The sequence below is a fragment of the Oncorhynchus tshawytscha genome, linkage group LG04 (genome assembly GCF_018296145.1).
Source record: "Oncorhynchus tshawytscha isolate Ot180627B linkage group LG04, Otsh_v2.0, whole genome shotgun sequence".
Classification (NCBI taxonomy): Eukaryota; Metazoa; Chordata; class Actinopteri; order Salmoniformes; family Salmonidae; genus Oncorhynchus; species Oncorhynchus tshawytscha.
The window spans coordinates 1623757-1646970 of NC_056432.1; the positions used below are offsets into that span (position 1 = coordinate 1623757).

The 23214-nt window shown below is 46.1% G+C and overlaps 1 protein-coding gene across 1 annotated transcript in view; it reads right to left on the reverse strand.

The window, feature by feature from the left end:
- cfap299 (cilia and flagella associated protein 299) overlaps window positions 1-23214 on the reverse strand; it is a 264558-nt gene that overhangs the window by 34608 nt on the left and 206736 nt on the right. The gene's annotated exons all lie outside the window — the stretch shown is intronic.

The window sequence follows — 23214 nt, forward strand, 5'->3', positions numbered from 1 at the left end:
TGCCGATAGTGGACAACCTTGTTTTACTCCTCAACAGTTTAAAACTTTCTGAGAAGTAGCCATTATTTACTATTTCACAGCTAGGGTTACTATAAATGATTTTAAACCCATTTTATAAGAGATTCTACAAAATTGAAATCTTCCAGGCATGTATATATAAACTCCAGTTGTACTTTATCAAAGGCCTTTTCAAAGTCAGCTTTGAATACCAGGCCTGGTTTCCCAGATTTTTCATAGTGTTCCATTGTTTCCAGTACTTGCCTTATATTATCGCCAATGTATAGTCCATGTAAAAAACCTGTTTGGTTAGAATGAATAATAGAATGAATAATGTACATGTCTCGTTTTCGTTGTTGTTGGTAGTTACAGTCTTGTCCCATTGCTGCAACTCCAGTATGGACTCGGGTGAGTCGATGGTCGAGAGCCGTGTGTCCTCCGAAACATGACCTCGCCAAACCGCACTGCTTTTTGACACAATGCTTGCTTAACCCGAAAGCCAGCCACGCCAATGTTTCAGAGGAAACACTGTACACCTGGCGACCGTGTCAGCATGCACTGCACCCAGACAGCCTGGGATTGAACCAGGATCTGTAGTGATGCAGCTAGTACTGCATCAGCCTTAGACCGCTACGCCACTCGGGAGGCCTGACAGTATCTTTTTAATTCTATGGGCTATACATTTCGCTAGAATTGTTGCATTACAACACTGAATTGTAAGGGGTCTCTATTTTTTTAATGGACTGGATCTTTATATTTACCAACTTGTATCCTGTTTCAGTAATAATGAAATCAGACCTTGTTGAGAGTCTGATAATCTACCGTTTATATAGGAGTGGTTAAAACATGCTAATAACCACAGAACCAATGAGTACAACCACAAACCTCCACTGGTATGTCATCCAGCCCTGGAGTTTGGTCTACCTCCACTGGTATGTCATCCAGCCCTGGAGTTTGGTATACCTCCACTGGTATGCCATCCAGCCCTGGAGTTTGGTCTACCTCCACTGGTATGCCATCCAGCCCTGGAGTTTGGTCTACCTCCACTGGTATGCCATCCAGCCCTGGAGTTTGGTCTACCTCCACTGGTATGCCATCCAGCCCTGGAGTTTGGTCTACCTCCACTGGTATGCCATCCAGCCCTGGAGTTTGGTCTACCTCCACTGGTATGTCATCCAGCCCTGGAGTTTGGTCTACCTCCACTGGTATGTCATCCAGCCCTGGAGTTTTCCCAGACTTAAAGGCTTTAATTGCATCAAGAACCTCCTCCTCTGTAATTTGGCTTCACATGAGTCTTTCTGTACAGATGTTAATTTTACATTATTAACAGAATTTTTTTTTGTGTCAAAAGTTACATTGTTTACAGTAGTTGTGTGGTCAATATTTGAGCAATTGTGGTCAGTAGTTGTGGTCAGTAGTTGTGTTGTTGTGGTCTGTAGTTGTGTTGTTGTAGTCAACAGTTGTGTTGTTGTGGTCAGTAGTTGTGTGGTTGTGGTCAGTGGCTAAACTACAGTTGTCGCGTGTGGAAACTGAAAGAAGCGCGATGAGAAGCGATCGGGTGAACTATGAAGCGAGTGAAATAACACAGCTTCGCTCTATCCAATCAGAGCAGCACAATCAACGTACAGCCCCCATTTTCTTTACAGACAGGCAAACTATCCAGTCATTTAGAGCATGAGGCGTGATCTTGAGAAGGAGGAGGAAGCTTGTGAGCATTAGAAACCTTCTCTGTTTCTAATGCTCATTCCAGGTCGTCCAGACCGGGGAAGCCACAGTTGCCTTGGCAGGCTCCCTCCCTCCATGCCTAAAACCAGTGTGAGAAACATGCTAACAAATGTTTGTGCTATGAAACTAAATAAATACCGCACCCTGACCCACAAAACAGCTTTGGTAGATTCATGACATTGTTGCCAGACAAAGCAAGGACAGTGAACTTTGATACGTGATGTAGTTTAATTGGAATTTGCAGCTGTTGTTGGTAAGCAATGAATCTGCTAGCTTCTGACTTGACTTACTGCGTCTACACTGAACAAAAATATAAATGCAACATGCAACGATTTCAAAGCAGAGAAGTAGGAAGATTTCACACGTTTTTTTCACACGTTTTTGTCTGACTTGTTGGAGTGGTCAAAACGGAGGTTTGGAAAAAGTTAGGAAAAAATATGTTAATGCGGTTACTAAAACAACTGTATCGTTAGATACGTAGCAGCTGTTTCTGTCTAACTTGTTTGGGAAAGTGGTCAAAATGTCAGTTGTTTATAAAAACAAAGGAACAGAAAATGTTGTTGCTGCAGTTACTAAAACGGCTGTAACGTTTTAGATCGGTCCTGGCCAATCAACAATTATGTTCCCATTTGAATAGCATTCATATAGACCAAGATGTACATATTCTTTATCCCTTACACTGTCTATGACAAAGTTTTTGATTGTTAGTTAAATTAGCATTGTGGTATTTACACTTTATTACTGAATTGTTGGAACTAGAAGTCACAATTTCGACCTTTAACATCTTGAGGAAGTGGATGGAAGACAAAAAAAATAATTTGAAAAGATTTGATCCAAATGTTAATAAAAGTTCCCAATTGAATAGCAGGGTCTTAGACCAGATGTCTACCACTGGTTCTTGTCAAAGTAGCTGATTCGTGTAAAAGTAGCATTGTGGTATTTACACTGAATGAAATGTTGGAAGTGATGATGTCACAATGGGACCTTTAGAATGTTGAGGAAGTGGATGGAAGACAAAAAAAATAAAAAATTTAAAAAGTATCCAAATGTTAATAAAAGATATGAAAATGTAAGCACACCGGTCTTGGCCAGTCTACACACTGGTCCTGGCCAGTCTACACACTGGTCCTGGCCAGTCTACACACTGGTCCTGGCCAGTCTACACACTGGTCCTGGCCAGTCTACACACTGGTCCTGGCCAGTCTACACACCGGTCTTGGCCAGTCTACACACCGGTCTTGGCCAGTCTACACACCGGTCTTGGCCAGTCTACACACCGGTCCTGGCCAGTCTACACACCGGTCCTGGCCAGTCTACACACCGGTCCTGGCCAGTCTACACACCGGTCCTGGCCAGTCTACACACCGGTCCTGGCCAGTCAACACACCGGTCCTGGCCAGTCAACACATCGGTCCTGGCCAGTCAACACATTGGTCCTGGCCAGTCAACACACCGGTCCTGGCCAGTCAACACACCGGTCCTGGCCAGTCAACACATCGGTCCTGGCCAGTCTACACATTTCAAAGTTTGAAAGGCATTTGTAGTTTAAATAGTGTAAGAGGAGTAGCATGCTAAATAATGGTGTAAGAGGAGTAGCATGCTAAATAATAATAATAATAATAATAATAATAAGATGAAGAAGAAGAAGTCAAAAGTATGACGAAGATTTAAAGTTGAGACTTTTGCTTCGAAGGGCCCCACCAGATTATATTGTCCACACTTCCTGTACATGGACACATGCACACTTCCTCTCTTTTGTCCTCCAGTCCACGGTCTGTTCAGGACCTATTTATACAGAAATGCCATACGGCAATTAACATTTTTTGGGGTTGACCACTTTTATGCCATGGTGAACCATTGGTAGAAAATAGGACGGGAAAAGATACTTCAACACGTAACATGAAAAGAGACGGATAGAAAGTGTTTACCGTAAGTAGACTGAAATGCTGTATTACTGGCCTTTCATCCATGTTGCAGTAGCTATAGGAAGGCTATATGGATGTCCTCATAGGGGCCACTACAGGAAGGCTATATGGATGTCCTCATAGGGGCCACTACAGGAAGGCTATATGGATGTCCTCATAGGGGCCACTACAGGAAGGCTATATGGATGTCCTCATAGGGGCCACTACAGGAAGGCTATATGGATGTCCTCATAGGGGCCACTACAGGAAGGCTATATGGATGTCCTCATAGGGGCCACTACAGGAAGGCTATATGGATGTCCTCATAGGGGCCACTACAGGAATGCTATATGGATGTCCTCATAGGGGCCACTACAGGAAGGCTATATGGATGTCCTCATAGGGGCCACTACAGGAATGCTATATGGATGTCCTCATAGGGGCCACTACAGGAAGGCTATATGGATGTCCTCATAGGGGCCACTACAGGAATGCTATATGGATGTCCTCATAGGGGCCACTACAGGAAGGCTATATGGATGTCCTCATAGGGGCCACTACAGGAAGGCTATATGGATGTCCTCATAGGGGCCACTACAGGAAGGCTATATGGATGTCCTCATAGGGGCCACTACAGGAAGGCTATATGGATGTCCTCATAGGGGCCACTACAGGAAGGCTATATGGATGTCCCAGCCTCATAGGGGCCACTACAGGAAGGCTATATGGATGTCCCAGCCTCATAGGGGCCACTACAGGAAGGCTATATGGATGTCCTCATAGGGGCCACTACAGGAAGGCTATATGGATGTCCTCATAGGGGCCACTACAGGAATGCTATATGGATGTCCTCATAGGGGCCACTACAGGAAGGCTATATGGATGTCCTCATAGGGGCCACTACAGGAAGGCTATATGGATGTCCTCATAGGGGCCACTACAGGAATGCTATATGGATGTCCTCATAGGGGCCACTACAGGAAGGCTATATGGATGTCCTCATAGGGGCCACTACAGGAAGGCTATATGGATGTCCTCATAGGGGCCACTACAGGAAGGCTATATGGATGTCCCAGCCTCATAGGGGCCACTACAGGAAGGCTATATGGATGTCCTCATAGGGGCCACTACAGGAAGGCTATATGGATGTCCTCATAGGGGCCACTACAGGAAGGCTACATGGATGTCCTCATAGGGGCCACTACAGGAAGGCTATATGGATGTCCTCATAGGGGCCACTACAGGAAGGCTATATGGATCTCCCAGCCTCATAGGGGCCACTACAGGAAGGCTATATGGATGTCCTCATAGGGGCCACTACAGGAAGGCTATATGGATGTCCTCATAGGGGCCACTACAGGAAGGTTATATGGATGTCCTAGTCCAGCCTCAGGGGCCACTACAGTAAGGCTATATGGATGTCCCAGCCTCATAGGGGCCACTACAGGAAGGCTATATGGATGTCCCAGCCTCATAGGGGCCACTACAGGAAGGCTATATGGATGTCCCAGCCTCATAGGGGCCACTACAGGAAGGCTATATGGATGTCCTCATAGGGGCCACAACAGGAAGGCTATATGGATGTCCTCATAGGGGCCACTACAGGAAGGTTATATGGATGTCCTAGTCCAGCCTCATAGGGGCCACTACAGGAAGGCTATATGGATGTCCTCATAGGGGCCACTACAGGAAGGCTATATGGATGTCCTCATAGGGGCCACTACAGGAAGGCTATATGGATGTCCTCATAGGGGCCACCAAACAGGAAGGCTATATGGATGTCCCAGTCTCATAGGGGCCACTACAGGAAGGCTATATGGATGTCCCAGGAAGGCTATATGGATGTCCCAGTCCAGCCTCATAGGGGCCACTACAGGAAGGCTATATGGATGTCCTCATAGGGGCCACAACAGGAAGGCTATATGGATGTCCCAGTCTCATAGGGGCCACTACAGGAAGGCTATATGGATGTCCCAGTCCAGCCTCATAGGGGCCACTACAGGAAGGCTATATGGATGTCCCAGTCTCATAGGGGCCACTACAGGAAGGCTATATGGATGTCCCAGTCTCATAGGGGCCACTACAGGAAGGTTATATGGATGTCCCAGTCTCATAGGGGCCACTACAGGAAGGCTATATGGATGTCCCAGTCTCTTAGGGGCCACTACAGGAAGGCTATATGGATGTCCCAGTCCAGCCTCATAGGGGCCACTACAGGAAGGCTATATGGATGTCCCAGTCTCATAGGGGCCACTACAGGAAGGCTATTTGGATGTCCCAGTCTCATAGGGGCCACTACAGGAAGGCTATATGGATGTCCCAGTCTCATAGGGGCCACTACAGGAAGGCTATATGGATGTCCCAGCCTCATAGGGGCCACTACAGGAAGGCTATATGGATGTCCTAGACAAATTGAAAACTCTAGTCATTGGCGACTCCATTACCCGCAGTATTAGACTTAAAACGAATCATCCAGCGATCATACACTGTTTACCAGGGGGCAGGGCTACCGACGTTAAGGCTAATCTGAAGATGGTGCTGGCTAAAGCTAAAACTGGCGAGTGTAGAGAGTATAGGGATATTGTTATCCACGTCGGCACCAACGATGTTAGGATGAAACAGTCAGAGATCATTAAGCGCAACATAGCTTCAGCGTGTAAATCAGCTAGAAAATGTGTCGGCGTCGAGTAATTGTCTCTGGCCCCCTCCCAGTTAGGGGGAGTGATGAGCTCTACAGCAGAGTCTCACAACTCAATCGCTGGTTGAAAACTGTTTTCTGCCCCTCCCAAAAGATAGAATTTGTAGATAATTGGCCCTCTTTCTGGGACTCACCCACAATGACCTGCTGAGGAGTGACGGACTCCATCCTAGCTGGAGGGGTGCTCTCATCTTATCTACCAACATAGACAGGGCTCTAACTCCTCTAGCTCCACAATGAAATAGGGTGCAGGCCAGGCAGCAGGCTGTTAGCCAGCCTGCCAGCATAGTGGAGTCTGCCACTAGCACAGTCAGTGTAGTCAGCTCAGCTATCCCCATTGAGACCGTGTCTGTGCCCCGACCTAGGTTGGGCAAAACTAAACATGGCGGTGTTCGCCTTAGCAATCTCACTAGGATAAAGACCACCTCCATTCCTGTCATTACTGAAAGAGATCATGATACCTCACATCTCAAAATAGGGCTACTTAATGTTAGATCCCTCACTTCAAAGGCAATTATAGTCAATGAACTAATCACTGATCATAATCTTGATGTGATTGGCCTGACTGAAACATGGCTTAAGCCTGATTAATTTACTGTGTTAAATGAGGCCTCACCTCCTGGCTACACTAGTGACCATATCCCCTGTGCATCCCGCAAAGGCGGAGGTGTTGCTAACATTTACGATAGCAAATTTCAATTTACAAAAAAAAAAAAAAATGACGTTTTCGTCTTTTGAGCTTCTAGTCATGAAATCTATGCAGCCAACTCAATCACTTTTTATAGCTACTGATTACAGGCCTCCTGGGCCATATACAGCGTTCCTCATTGAGTTCCCTGAATTCCCTATCGGACCTTGTAGTCATAGCAGATAATATTCTAATCTTTGGTGACTTTAATATTCACATGGAAAAGTCCACAGACCCACTCCAAAAGGCTTTCGGAGCCATCATCGAGTGGGTTTTGTCCAACATGTCTCTGGACCCACTCACTGTCACAGTCATACTCTGGACCTAGTTTTGTCCCATGGAATAAATGTTGTGGATCTTAATGTTTTTCCTCATAATCCTGGACTATCGGACCACCATTTTATTACGTTTGCAATTGCAACAAATAATCTGCTCAGACCCCAACCAAGGAACATCAAAAGTTGTGCTATAAATTCACAGACAACACAAAGATTCCTTGATGTCCTTCCAGATTCCCTCTGTCTACCCAAGGACGCCAGAGGACAAAAATCAGTTAACCACCTAACTGAGGAACTCAATTTAACCTTGCGCAATACCCTAGATGCAGTTGCACCCCTAAAAACTAAAAACATTTCTCATTAGAAACTAGCTCCCTGGTACACAGAAAATACCCGAGCTCTGAAGCAAGCTTCCAGAAAATTGGAACGGAAATGGCGCCGAAGTCTTCCGAGCTTGGAAAGACAGTACCGTGCAGTACCGTAGAGCCCTTACTGCTGCTCCACCAAACTGGAAGTCTTCCGACTAGCTTGGAAAGACAGTACCGTGCAGTACCGAAGAGCCCTTACTGCTGCTCCACCAAACTGGAAGTCTTCCGACTAGCTTGGAAAGACAGTACCATGCAGTACCGAAGAGCCCTTACTGCTGCTCCACCAAACTGGAAGTCTTCCGACCAGCTTGGAAAGACAGTACCGTGCAGTACCGTAGAGCCCTTACTGCTGCTCCACCAAACTGGAAGTCTTCCGACTAGCTTGGAAAGACAGTACCGTGCAGTACCGAAGAGCCCTTACTGCTGCTCCACCAAACTGGAAGTCTTCCGACTAGCTTGGAAAGACAGTACCGTGCAGTACCGAAGAGCCCTTACTGCTGCTCCACCAAACTGGAAGTCTTCCGACTAGCTTGGAAAGACAGTACCGTGCAGTACCGAAGGATGATCGAGCAGCAGTAAGGGCTCTATCTTAATTGAGGAAAATAAGAACAATCCGAGAGGATGGCTTTCACTTGAGCAGTGATAAATTCATGAACTTCTTTGAGGAAAAGATCATGATTATTAGAAAGCAAATTACGGACTCCTCTTTAAATCTGCGTATTCCTTCAAAGCTCAGTTGTCCTGAGTCTGCACAACTCTGCCAGGACCTAGGATCAAGAGAGACGCTCAAGGGTTTTAGTACAATATCTCTTGACACAATGATGAAAATAATCATGGCCTCTAAACCTTCAAGCTGCATACTGGACCCTATTCCAACTAAACTACTGAAAGAGCTGCTTCCTGTGCTTGGCCCTCCTATGTTGAACATAATAAATGGCTCTCTATCCACCGGATGTGTACCAAACTCACTAAATGTGGCAGTAATAAAGCCTCTCTTGAAAAAGCCAAACCTTGACCCAGAAAATATAAAAAACTATCGGCCTATATCGAATCTTCCATTCCTCTCAAAATTTTTAGAAAAGGCTGTTGTGCAGCAACTCACTGCCTTCCTGAAGACAAACAATGTATACGAAATGCTTCAGTCTGGTTTTAGACCCCATCATAGCACTGAGACTGCACTTGTGAAGGTGGTAAATGACCTTTTAATGGCATCAGACCGAGGCTCTGCATCTGTCCTCGTGCTCCTAGACCTTAGTGCTGCTTTTGATACCATCGATCACCACATTCTTTTGGAGAGATTGGAAACCCAAATTGGTCTATACGGACAAGTTCTGGCCTGGTTTAGATCTTATCTGTCGGAAAGATATCAGTTTGTTTCTGTGAATGGTTTGTCCTCTCACAAATCGACGGTAAATTTCGGTGTTCCTCAAGGTTCCGTTTTAGGACCACTATTGTTTTCACTATATATTTTACCTCTTGGGGATGTCATTCGAAAACATAATGTTAACTTTCACTGCTATGCGGATGACACACAGCTGTACATTTCAATGAAACATGGTGAAGCCCCAAAATTGCCCTCGCTAGAAGCATGTGTTTCAGACATAAGGAAGTGGATGGCTGCAAACTTTCTACTTTTAAACTCAGACAAAACAGAGATGCTTGTTCTAGGTCCCAAGAAACAAAGAGATCTTCTGTTGAATCTGACAATTAATCTTAATGGTTGTACAGTCGTCTCAAAGGACATCAAAGGCCCCTCTGAGGACATCCATATAGCCTTCCTGTAGTGGCCCCTATGAGGCTGGGACATCCATATAGCCTTCCTGTAGTGGCCCCTATGAGACTGGGACATCCATATAGCCTTCCTGTAGTGGCTCCTATGAGGCTGGGCTAGGACATCCATATAGCCTTCCTGAATTTTTTTGTGATTTTCCTACACAAAGTTGGTGTAGATTGTTCTAGAACCATTATTTGTTCAACAGTAACAGCCTATACATTATGTTGATTCCTGCTATGACAGTATCTGCCTGTTCCTGTTTCAATGGGGACCGCTGACTCTGAAAGCCTGTCGTATACTTTCTAGTCTAAACAGTTAGTGCATATATTATGACAACATTTTGTGACGTTTTTGTTTGTTTTGGTGTTTTCTTTCAAAAGTTCTTGCACCAAGGCAATGTTCAATAGGTCTACACCCCTTCCGCGGTGATTGGTCAACAGTACAACTCCTAGGAGTGGGAACTATGGACGGGATTCTTTGAATTTAGTTTTTGTTGTCATTCAACGAGAGACAACTAGTTTTCATGCACATTTTTTACCTGGAGAAATACTGCAGCAAACATTTTAGTTAGACTTAAAACAACATGGCTAAGACTTCCTGGGCAAAAACATCAACATTTATGACAGATTATGAGTTTATAATGGCTAGGTTGTTGCTAATGGGACAAACAGCAATATTGCTGGCGGTTTTTCTCTCAAAATGTTCAAGCAATGGTCTTTTAAATGAAGTGAGCATGCCAAGCACAGATGTTGACTTCGCATCACAGAGTGCTGCTAGAAGCAAACCAAACCTAGTATGTGGTTAGCTTCACTCCCTCTCCCCACTGTGTTTACAGAGAAGGGACCGATACATTCTAAAAAACGCAAGCAGATGACCGTTGTTCAAAATGCTATTGTAAGACAAATATACAGTTTTCAAAGCAACTACTGTTGATCTAGTTACAGAGAGGAGAGTCACAGCTCTCTGTGAGTACATACAGTGCATTTGGATAGTGTTCAGACCCCTTGACTTTTCCCACATTTTGTTATGTTACAGCCTTATTCTAAAATGGATTCAATTATTATTTCCCCCCTCTCATCAATCTACACACAATACCCCATAATGACAAAGACACATACATTACCGATCAAAAGTTTTAGAACACCTACTTTATCTTTGTTTTAACTGTTTCCTACATGGTAGAATAATAGTGAAGACATCACAACTATGAAATAACACATATGGAACCATGTAGTAACCAAAAAAAGTGTTAAACTAATCTAAATATATTTTATATTTGAGATTCTTCAAATAGCCATCCTTTTCCTTGATGACAGCTTTGCACACTCTTGGCATTCTCTCAACCAGCTTCATGGGGTAGTCACCTAGGAATGCATGTCAATTAACAGGTGTGCCTTCTTAAAAGTACATTAAAAGTACATTTGTGGAACTTCTTTCCTTCTTAATGCGTTTGAGCCAATCAGTTGTGTTGTGACAAGGTAGGGGTGGTATCCAGAAGATAGCCCTATTTGGTAAAAGACCAAGTCCATATTATGGCAAGAACAGCTCAAATAAGCAAATGACAGTCCACAACTTTAAGACATGAAGGTCAGTTAATACGGAAAAATTCAGTGCAGTTGAAAAACCCATAAAGCGCTAAGATGAAACTGTCTCTCATGAGGACTACCACAGGAATGGAAGACCCAGAGTCACCTCTTCTTCAGAGGATAAGTTGATTAGAGTTACCAGCCTCAGAAATTGCAGCCCAAATAAATGCTTCACAGAGTTCAAGTAACAGACACATCTCAACATCAACTGTACAGAGGAGACTGAGTGAATCAGGCCTTCATGGTCAAATTGCTGCAAAGAAACCATTACTAAAGGACACCAATGACAAGAAGACTTGCTTGGGCCAAGAAACACAAGCAATGGATATTAATACAGGTGGAAATTACTCCTTTGGTCTGCAGTCCAAATGGGCGATTTTTGGTTCCAACTGCCGTGTCTTTGTGAGACGCAGAGGTGAACGGATGATCTCCGCATGTGTATTTCCCACCGCAAAGCATGGAGGAGGAGGTGTTATGGTGTGGGGGTGCTTTGCTGGTGACACTGTCTGTTATTTATTTTGAATTCAAGGCACACTTAATCAGCATGGCTACCACAGCATTCTGCAGCGATACGTCATCCCATCTGGTTTGGGCTTAGTGGGACTATAATTTATTTGTCAACAGGACAGTGACCCAAAACACCTCCAGGCTGTGTAAGGGCTATTTGACCAGGAAGGAGAGTGATGGAGTGCTGCATCAGATGACCTGGCCTCCACAATCACCTGACCTCAACCAAATTGAGATGGTTTGGGATGAGTCGGACCGCAGAGTGAAGGAAAAGCAGCCAACAAGTGCTCAGCATATGTGGGAACTCCTTCAAGACTGTTGGAAAAGCATTCCAGGTGAAGCTGATTGAGAGAATGCTAAGAGTGAGCAAAACTGTCATCAAGGCAAAGGGTGGATTTTTGAAGAGTCTAAAATATAAAATATATTTTAATTTGTTTAACACTTTTTTGGGTCACTACATGATTCCATATGTGTTATTTCATAGTTTTGAGGTGTTCACTATTATTCTACAATGTAGAAAATAGTACAAATAAAGAAAAACACTTGAATGAGTAGGTGTTGTAAAACTTTTGACCGGTAGTGTATATATATATTTGTATTAAAAACAAAACATGTAATATTGTCACTTTGACGTCACCGGTTTACTAACCACCGATCCTGGCAACCCATCTTTACCCACCGTATTAATAAAGGAGGACAGCAATGCAAATATTTTCACAGGCAAACGAACCGAGACACACAGGTGTAGCAGGAGCAGAGCAGATGAGAGTGGAGAGTGGAGCAGCGAGGAGAGAGTGGATCAGCAGGAGAGAGTGGAGCAGCGAGGAGAGAGTGGAGCAGCGAGGAGAGAGTGGAGAGAGTGGAGCAGCGAGGAGAGAGTGGAGCAGCGAGGAGAGAGTGGAGCAGCGAGGAGAGAGTGGAGAGAGTGGAGCAGCGAGGAGAGAGTGGAGCAGCGAGGAGAGAGTGGAGAGAGTGGAGCAGCGAGGAGAGAGTGGAGCAGCGAGGAGAGAGTGGAGAGAGTGGAGCAGCGAGGAGAGGGTGGATCAGCGAGGAGAGTGGAGTAGCGAGGAGAGAGTGGAGCAGCGAGGAGAGTGGGGAGAGTGGAGCAGCGAGGAGAGAGTGGAGCAGCGAGGAGAGAGTGGAGCAGCGAGGAGAGGGTGGATCAGCGAGGAGAGAGTGGAGTAGCGAGGAGAGAGTGGAGCAGCGAGGAGTGAGTGGGGAGAGTGGAGCAGCGAGGAGAGAGTGGAGAGAGTGGAGCAGCGAGGAGAGAGTGGAGCAGCGAGGAGAGGTTGGAGAGCGAGGAGAGAGTGGAGCAGCGAGGAGAGAGTGGAGAGAGTGGAGCAGCGAGGAGAGAGTGGAGAGAGTGGAGCAGCGAGGAGAGGTGAGAGGTGGAGAGCAGCGAGGAGAGAGTGGAGCAGCGAGGAGAGAGTGGAGCAGCGAGGAGAGAGTGGAGCAGCGAGGAGAGAGTGGAGAGAGTGGAGCAGCGAGGAGAGAGTGGAGCAGCGAGGAGAGGGTGGAGCAGCGAGGAGAGAGTGGAGCAGCGAGGAGAGAGTGGAGCAGCGAGGAGAGAGTGGAGCAGCACTGGAGAGGGTGGAGCAGCGAGGAGAGAGTGGAGAGAGTGGAGCAGCAAGGAGAGAATGGAGCAGCGAGGAGAGAGTGGAGCAGCGAAGAGAGAGTGGAGCAGCGAGGAGAGAGTGGAGCAGCGAGGAGAGAGTGGAGCAGCGAGGAGAGAGTGGAGAGAGCAGAGCAGCGAGGAGAGAGTGGAGCAGCGGGAGCAGGAGAGGGTGGAGCAGCAAGGAGAGAGTGGAGCAGCGAGGAGAGAGTGGAGCAGCGAGGAGAGAGTGGAGCAGCGAGGAGAGAGTGGAGCAGCGAACAGAGAGTGGAGCAGCGAGGAGAGAGTGGAGAGAGCAGAGCAGCGAGGAGAGAGTGGAGCAGCGAGGAGAGAGTGGAGCAGCGAGGAGAGAGTGAAGAGCGAGGAGAGAGTGGAGACAGCAGCGAGGAGAGAGTGGAGTGGAGCAGCGAGGAGAGAGTGGAGCAGCAGGAGAGAGTGGAGAGAGTGGAGCAGCGAGGAGAGAGTGGAGCAGCGAGGAGAGAGGAGCAGCGAGGAGAGAGTGGAACAGCGAGAGAGTGGAGCAGCGAGGAGAGAGTGGAGCAGCGAGGAGAGAGTGGAGCAGCGAGGAGAGAGCGAGGAGAGAGTGGAGCAGCGAGGAGAGAGTGGAGCAGCGAGGAGAGAGTGGAGCAGCGAGGAGAGAGTGGAGCAGCGAGGAGCAGAGCGTGGAGAGAGTGGAGCAGCGAGGAGAGAGTGGAGCAGCGAGGAGAGAGTGGAGCAGCAGAGAGTGAGAGAGGAGAGAGTGGAGAGAGTGGAGCAGCGAGGAGAGAGTGGAGCAGCGAGGAGAGAGTGGAGCAGCGAGGAGAGAGGAGCAGCAGCGAGGAGAGAGTGGAGCAGCGAGGAGAGAGTGGAGCAGCAATGAGCAGAGAGGAGAGAGTGGAGCAGCGAGGAGAGAGTGGAGCAGCGAGGAGAGAGTGGAGCAGCGAGGAGAGAGTGGAGCAGCGAGGAGAGAGTGGAGCAGCGAGGAGAGAGTGGAGCAGCGAGGAGAGAGTGGAGCAGCGAGGAGAGAGTGGAGCAGCGAGGAGAGTGAGAGAGGAGCAGCGAGGAGAGAGTGGAGCAGCGAGGAGAGAGTGGAGCAGCGAGGAGAGAGTGGAGCAACAGGAACAGAGTGGAGAGAGTGGAGCAGAGGAGAGAGCGGAGAGTGTGGAGCAGCGAGGACAAACTGACTGGAGGAGGAGGAGGACTGGAGGCAATACGGTTTTGGCACCATGTGATTTTTCTTTCAGCGCAGAAATCCTTCAAGTTCAATGTTTCATGGTTTAAAAACACACACAGCTAGGCTCCCACTAGCACGCAGGTTAGCTATCTGAGCCTCTAGCGTTACAAAGCCCTCAGTATGTTCAGCCTACCCTGGAAAGAGGATGTTTTGGAGTATTTTGGCATACCATACAAGTAAGTCAGGACCATCTGTGCCTGGTTGTTCAGATCTCATTGACTGAATAAGAAACAATGGAACCTGTGTTTTGAGACCTTTAGTTTAATGTTACACAGGAACCACTATACAAATCAGATAAAATGCATCTCATCCATCAAGAGTGAAACAGACATTTACTGAAGGTAGAATTCTGACACACTGACCGACAGAGGGTTGAAAAGTAAACCAAGTCAGTCAGTTTCTGCATGAGATGGTGGTCAAGTCTGTCCAAGTGCTTATTGAATAGAGGGGCCATAGACGGTCAGAGTGGATTACATCTAGACGGTCAGAGTAGATTACATCTAGATGGTCAGAGTAGATTACATCTAGACGGTCAGAGTAGATTACATCTAGACGGTCAGAGTAGATTACATCTAGACGGTCAGAGTAGATTACATCTAGACGGTCAGAGTGGATTACATCTAGACGGTCAGAGTAGATTACATCTAGACAGTCAGAGTAGATTACATCTAGACGGTCAGAGTAGATTACATCTAGATAATCAGAGTAGATTACATCTAGATAATCAGAGTAGATGACATTCTAGACGGTCAGAGTTTACATCTAGACGGTCAGAGTAGATTACATCTAGACGGTCAGAGTAGATTACATCTAGACGGTCAGAGTGGATTACATCTAGACGGTCAGAGTGGATTACATCTAGACGGTCAGAGTAGATTACATCTAGACGGTCAGAGTGGATTACATCTAGATAATCAGAGTAGATTACATCTAGATAATCAGAGTAGATGACATTCTAGACGGTCAGAGTGGATTACATCTAGACGGTCAGAGAGATTACATCTAGACGGTCAGAGTGGATTACATCTAGACGGTCAGAGTAGATTACATCTAGACGGTCAGAGTGGATTACATCTAGACGGTCAGAGTAGATTACATCTAGACGGTCAGAGTGGATTACATCTAGACGGTCAGAGTGATTACATCTAGACAGAGTGGATTACATCTAGACGGTCAGAGTAGATTACATCTAGACGGTCAGAGTAGATTACATCTAGATAATCAGAGTAGATTACATCTAGATAATCAGAGTAGATGACATTCTAGACGGTCAGAGTGGATTACATCTAGACGGTCAGAGTAGATTACATCTAGACGGTCAGAGTGGATTACATCTAGACGGTCAGAGTAGATTACATCTAGACGGTCAGAGTGGATTACATCTAGACGGTCAGAGTAGATTACATCTAGATCAGAGTGGATTACATCTAGACGGTCAGAGTAGATTACATCTAGACGGTCAGAGTGATTACATCTAGACGGTCAGAGTAGATTACATCTAGACGGTCAGAGTAGATTACACCTAGATAATCAGAGTAGATTACATCTAGATAATCAGAGTAGATGACATTCTAGACGGTCAGAGTGGATTACATCTAGACGGTCAGAGTAGATTACATCTAGACGGTCAGAGTGGATTACATCTAGACGGTCAGAGTAGATTACATCTAGACGGTCAGAGTAGATTACATCTAGACGGTCAGAGTAGATTACATCTAGACGGTCAGAGTAGATTACATCTAGACGGTCAGAGTGGATTACATCTAGATGGTCAGAGTAGATTACATCTAGACGGGCAGAGTAGATTACATCTAGATAATCAGAGTAGATTACATCTAGATAATCAGAGTAGATGACATTCTAGACGGTCAGAGTAGATGACATTCTAGACGGTCAGAGTGGATTACATCTAGACGGTCAGAGTAGATTACATCTAGACGGTCAGAGGAGATTACATCTAGACGGTCAGAGTAGATGACATTCTAGATGGTCAGAGTGGATTACATCTAGACGGTCAGAGTGGATTACATCTAGATGGTCAGAGTAGATTACATCTAGACGGTCAGAGTAGATTACATTCTAGATAATCAGAGTAGATTACATCTAGATAATCAGAGTAGATGACATTCTAGACGGTCAGAGTAGATGACATTCTAGACGGTCAGAGTAGATTACATCTAGACGGTCAGAGGAGATTACATCTAGACGGTCAGAGTAGATTACATCTAGACGGTCAGAGTGGATTACATCTAGATGGTCAGAGTAGATTACATCTAGACGGTCGGAGTGGATTACATCTAGACGGTCAGAGTAGATTACATCTAGATGGTCAGAGTAGATTACATCTAGACGGTCAGAGTGGATTACATCTAGACGGTCAAAGTGGATTACATCTAGACGGTCAGAGTGGATTACATCTAGACGGTCAGAGTGGATTACATCTAGACGGTCAGAGTGGATTACATCTAGACGGTCAGAGTGGATTACATCTAGACGGTCAGAGTGGATTACATCTAGACGGTCAGAGTGGATTACATCTAGACGGTCAGAGTAGATTACATCTAGACGGTCAGAGTAGATTACATCTAGACGGTCAGAGTGGATTACATCTAGACGGTCAGAGTGGATTACATCTAGACGGTCAGAGTGGATTACATCTAGACGGTCAGAGTGGATTACATCTAGACGGTCAGAGTAGATTACATCTAGACGGTCAGAGTAGATTACATCTAGACGGTCAGAGTAGATTACATCTAGACGGTCAGAGTGGATTACATCTAGACGGTCAGAGTAGATTACATCTAGACGGTCAGAGGAGATTACATCTAGACGGTCAGAGTGGATTACATCTAGACGGTCAGAGTAGATTACATCTAGACGGTCAGAGGAGATTACATCTAGACGGTCAGAGTGGATTACATCTAGATGGTCAGAGTAGATTACATCTAGACGGTCAGAGTAGATTACATTCTAGATAATCAGAGTAGATTACATTCTAGATAATCAGAGTAGATTACATCTAGATAATCAGAGTAGATTACATCTAGACGGTCAAAGTAGATTACATTCTAGATGGTCAGAGTAGATTACATTCTAGATGGTCAGAGAATATCCATAAATACATCCATCCCTAATATCAACAGTATATTAATGGTAATCCCACACTATGGTAATCCCACACTATGGTAATCCCCTCTCTGTCCTCCACAGTCAGTGGAATTCTCAATTTGAGGGATTGAGGATGGTTGGGAGAGAGTGGAGGGTTGGGAGAATGTGGAGGGTTGTGGAGAATTAGGAAGTTTAGGAAGGTTGTGGAGGGATAGGAGGGCTGTGGAGTGTTAGGAGGGGTGTGGAGGGTTTTATGAGGGTTTTGGAAGTTTAGGAGGCTTGTGGACGGTTGAGAGAGTGTAGAGGGTTAGGAAGATTGAAAGAGTGTGGAGGGTTACAAGGATGTAGAGGGTTGTGAAGGGTTAGGAGGGTCGTTAAGGGTTGGGAGAGTGTGGAGGGTTGTGGAGGGTTCGGAGGGATGTGCAAGGATAGGAGGTTTAGGAAGGTTGTAGAGGAGTAGGACGATTGTGAGGTGATAGGAGGGCTGTAGAGTGATAGGAGGTGTGTGGAGGGTTATATGAGGGTTTTGAAAGTTTAGGAGGGTTGTGGACGGTTGAGAGAGTGTAGAGGGTTAGGAGGATTGTGGAGGGTTAGGAGGGAGTGTGGAGGGTCGTCGAGGGTTGGGAGAGTGTGGAGGGTTAGTAGCGTTGTGGAGGGTTAGGAGGGAGTGTGGAGGGTTAGGAGGGTTGACAAGGTTTAGGAGAGTGTGGAGGGTTAGGAGGGTTGTGGATGGTTAGGAAGTTTAGGACGGTTGTGGAGGAGTAGGAGGATTGTGGAGGGTTAGGAGAGTTGTGGAAGGTTAGGAGGGATGTGGAGGGTTTTATGAGAGTTTTGGAAGTTTAGGAGGGCTGTGGACGGTTTAGAGAGTGTAGAGGTTTAGGAGGGTTTTGGAGGGTTAGGAGGGAGTGTGGAGGGTCGTCGAGGGTTGGGAGAGTGTGGAGGGTAGGTAGGGTTAGGAGGGAGTGTGGAGGGTTGTGGAGGCAGTTTGGAGGGTCGTCAAGGGTTGGGAGAGTGTGGAGGGTTTCGGAGTGTTGTGGAGGGTTCGGAGGGATGTGGAAAGTTAAGAGGTTTAGGAAGGTTGTGGAGGAGTACGAGGATTGTGGAGGGTTCGGAAGGTTGTGGAATGTTAGGAGGGCTGTAGAGTGTTAGGAGGTGTGTGGAGGGTTATATGAGGGTTGAGAGAGTGTAGAGGGTTAGGAGGATTGTGGAGGGTTAGGAGGGAGTGTGGAGAGTCGTCGATGGTTGGGCGAGTTTGGAGGGTTAGTAGGGTTGTGGAGGGATTGGGAGAGTGTGAAGGGTTAGGAGGGTTTGTAAGTTTGTGGAGGAGTAGGAGGGCTGTGGAGGGTTAGGAGGGTCAACAAGGTTTAGGAGAGTGTGGAGGGTTAGGAAGGGTTTGGAGAGTGTGGAGGGTTAGGAGGGTGTGTGGAGGGTTAGGAGGGTTGTGGATGGTTGGGAGAGTGTGGAGGGTTAGGAGGGTTGTGGATGGTTGGGAGAGTGTGGAGGGTTTTGGAGGGTTGGAGAGGCTTGTAGATGGTTCGGAGGGATGTGGAGAGTTAGGAGGTTTAGGAAGGTTGTAGAGGAGTAGGAGGATTGTGGAGGGTTAGGAAGGTTGTGGAAGGTTAGGCGGGCTGTGGAGTGTTTTATGAGGGTTTTGGAAGTTTAGGAGCGCTGTGGACGGTTGAGAGAGTGTAGAGGGTTAGGAGGGTTATGGAGGGTTAGGAGGGAGTGTGGAGGGTTTTATGAGGGTTTTGGAAGTTTAGGAGCGCTGTGGACGGTTGAGAGAGTGTAGAGGGTTAGGAGGGTTAGGAGGGAGTGTGGAGGGTCGTCAAGGGTTGGGAGAGTGTGGAGGGTTTCGGAGGGTTGTGGAGGGTTCGGAGGGAGGTGGAAGGTTTGGAGGTTTAGGAAGGTTGTGGAGGAGTAAGAGGATTGTGGAGGGTTAGGAAGGCTGTGGACTGTTATGTGGAGGGTTATATGAGGGTTTTGGAAGTTTAGGAGGGAGTGTGAAGGGTTTGGAAGGTCGTCAAGGGTTGGGAGAGTGTGGAGGGTTGTGGAAAGTTGTGAGAGTGTGGAGGGTTAGGACGGTTGTGGAGGCTTAGGAGAGAGTGTGGAGGGTAAGGAGGGTCGTCGAGGGTTGGGAGAGTGTGGAGGGTTGGGGGAAAGGAGGAAGTGTGGAGGGTTAGGAGGGTCTTCGAGGGTTGGGAGAGTGTGGAGGGTTAGGAGGGTTGTGGAGGGTTTGGAGAGAGTGGAGGGTCAGGAGGGTTGTGGAGGGTTGGGAGAGTGTGGAGGGGTAGGAGGGTTGTGGAGGGTTGGGAGAGTGTGGAGGGGTAGGAGGGTTGTGAGAGTGTGGAGGGGTAGGAGGGTTGTGGAGGGTTGGGAGAGTGTGGAGGGGTAGGAGGGTTGTGGGCGGTTGGGAAAGTGTGGCAGATTGGGTGAATGTGGAAGGTTAGGAGGGTTGTGGAGAGGTGGGAGAGTGTGGAGGGTTAGGAGGGTTGATTGATATTTCATAAGTAACTGACGAGGGCTAAGTTGATATCCCACAAGTAACTGACTAGGGCTAAATTGTTATGGATTGGTGCACCCCCTTGGGTTGTGCCGTGGCGGAGATCTTTGTGGGCTAGACTCAGCCTTGTCTCAGGATGGTAGGTTGGTGGTTGAAGATATCCCTTTAGTGGTGTGGGGGCTGTGCTTTGGCAAAGTGGGTGGGGTTATATCCTGCCTGTTTGGGCCTGTCCGGGGGTATCATCGGATGGGGCCACAGTGTCTCCTGACCCCTCCAGTATTTAAGCTGCAGTAGTTTATGTGTCGGGGGGCTAGGGTCAGTCTGTTATATCTGGAGTACTTCTCCGGGCTTATCCGGTGTCCTGTGCGAATTTAAGTATGCTCTCTCTAATTCTATTTCTTTCTCTCTCTCGGTGGACTTGAGCCCTAGGACCATGCCTCAGGACTACCTGGCATGATGATTCCTTGCTGTCCCCAGTCCACCTGGTCGTGCTGCTGCTCCAGTTTCAACTGTTCTGCCTGCGACTATGGAACACTGACCTGCTACCTGTCCCAGACCTGCTGTTTTCAACTCTCTAGAGACAGCAGGAGCGGTAGAGATACTCTGAATGATCGGCTATGAAAAGCCAACTGACATTTACTCCTGAGGTGCTGACCTGTTGCACCCTCAACAACTACTGTGATTATTATTATTTGACCCTGCTGGTCATCTATGAACATTTGAAGATCTTGGCCATGTTCTGTTATAATCTCCACCCGGCACAGCCAGAAGAGGACTGGCCACCCCTCATAGCCTGGTTCCTCTCTAGGTTTCTTCCTAGGTTCTGGCCTTTCTAGGGAGTTTTTTCCTAGCCACCGTGCTACTTCACCTACATTGCTTGATTTTTGGGGTTATAGGCTGGGTTTCTGTACATCACTTTAAGATATCAGCTGATGTAAGAAGGGCTATATTTGATTTGAAATCCCATAAGTAACTGACTCGGGCTAACTTGATATCCCATAATATCACACACTTGGAAGCATCCATATTAAAAAGTGATGTGTAAAACATATTTTTTTAGTAGGCTAAGCTTTGTGATTTGGTTGCTGTTACTCAGTTCCACCTGTCATAGTGTAAACATTCTACAAGTCAAGATCAGTGCGATAATCTGCGGTGGTTTGAATCCTGGCCAAAGTTGAAAGTTCATTGGTTGACCTATTGTTAATGTTCTGTATTGTTGTCATGTCTGACAAGTGTACTTTTGAGCTAAAGGTAAACCCACACCCTCTTTCCTCTCCAGGTGTGTTTGTCCTCCTGGGCTTTCTAGCGTATCTCTGAGATGTAGAGAATGTTAGCGTGTGAGGAGACAGAACTTGTGGAATGTAGGGAGGGTTCTGCTTCCAATAGTTCCCTGCTGCCAGGTGTGTGTGTGGGGGGTGTGTGTGTGTGAGTGTGAGTGTGTGTGTCCTATGTACACAGTGATCCTAAATAATGACCAATAAATTACAGATACAGCCATAGTGGTTCACCAACTACTGCTTCCCTCAAGGACAGACATTGGTTCTACCAGACATCCCTGATGTGTTCAATTCAGTTAGGATATTGGAAAACATTGCATGAACACAACAAGGGAAAGGTTATTCTGTGTGAAGGGGAGAGTTGGTGCCCTGGCAGAGTGTCCAAGACACAACCACTGACACTGGACTTTGACCACAGAGTCTTTCTTTAGCTAAAAACCCATGTCCCAACCCATCCACTGGCCTCTCACATCAACTCACATCTAAGTTGTGGATCTTCAATACCAGACAAAGACATTTCCTTACCCTTCAAACCCTTACACTGCTAGCTCCAGCCCCCTCTAACCAACATGGGCATGTTACGGTTTTACAATAAGGGCATGTTACGGTATTACAATAAGGGCATGCTACGGTTTTACAATAAGGACATATTACTGTATTACAATAAGGGCATGTTACGGTTTTACAATAAGGGCATGTTACTGTATTACAATAAGACATGTTACGGTATTACAATAAGGGTATGTTACTGTATTACAGTAAGACACGGCATGTTATGGTATTACAATAAGACACGGGCATGTTATTGTATTACAATAAGACGTGGGCATGTTACTGTATTACAGTAAGACGTGGGCATGTTAATGTATTACAATAAGGCACGGGCATGTTACGGAATTACAATAAGACATGTTACGGTATTACAATAAGACACGGGCATGTTACTGTATTACAGTAAGACATGGGCATGTTACTGTATTACAATAAGACATGGGCATGTTACTGTATTACAATAAGACATGGGTATGTTACTGTATTACAATAAGGCACATGCATGTTACTGTATTACAATACGACATGGGCATGTTACTGTATTACAATAAGGCACAGGCATGTTACGGTATTACAATAAGACATGTTACGGTATTACAATAAGACATGTTACGGTATTACAATAAGACATGGGCATGTTACTGTATTACAGTAAGACATGGGCATGTTACTGTATTACAATAAGACATGGGCATGTTACTGTATTACAATAAGACATGGGTATGTTACTGTATTACAATAAGGCACATGCATGTTACTGTATTACAATACGACATGGGCATGTTACTGTATTACAATAAGGCACAGGGATGTTACGGTATTACAATAAGACATGTTACGGTATTACAATAAGACATGGGCATGTTACTGTATTACAGTAAGACATGGGCATGTTACTGTATTACAATAAGACATGTTACGGTATTACAATAAGACATGGGCATGTTACTGTATTACAATAAGACACGGGCATGTTACTGTATTACAATAAGACATGCGCATGTTACTGTATTACAATAAGACATTGGAATGTTACTGTATTACAATAAGGCACAGGCATGTTACCGTATTACAATAAGACATGTTACGGTATTACAATAAGGGCATGTTACTGTATTACAGTAAGACATTGGCATGTTACTGTATTACAATAAGACATGGGCATGTTACTGTATTACAATAAGACATGGGCATGTTACTGTATTACAATAAGACATGGGCATGTTACGGTATTACAATAAGACATGGGCATGTTACTGTATTACAATAAGACATGGGCATGTTACGGTATTACAATAAGGGCATGTTACTGTATTACAGTAAGACATTGGCATGTTACTGTATTACAGTAAGACATGGGCATGTTACTGTATTACAGTAAGACATTGGCATGTTACTGTATTACAGTAAGACATGGGCATGTTACT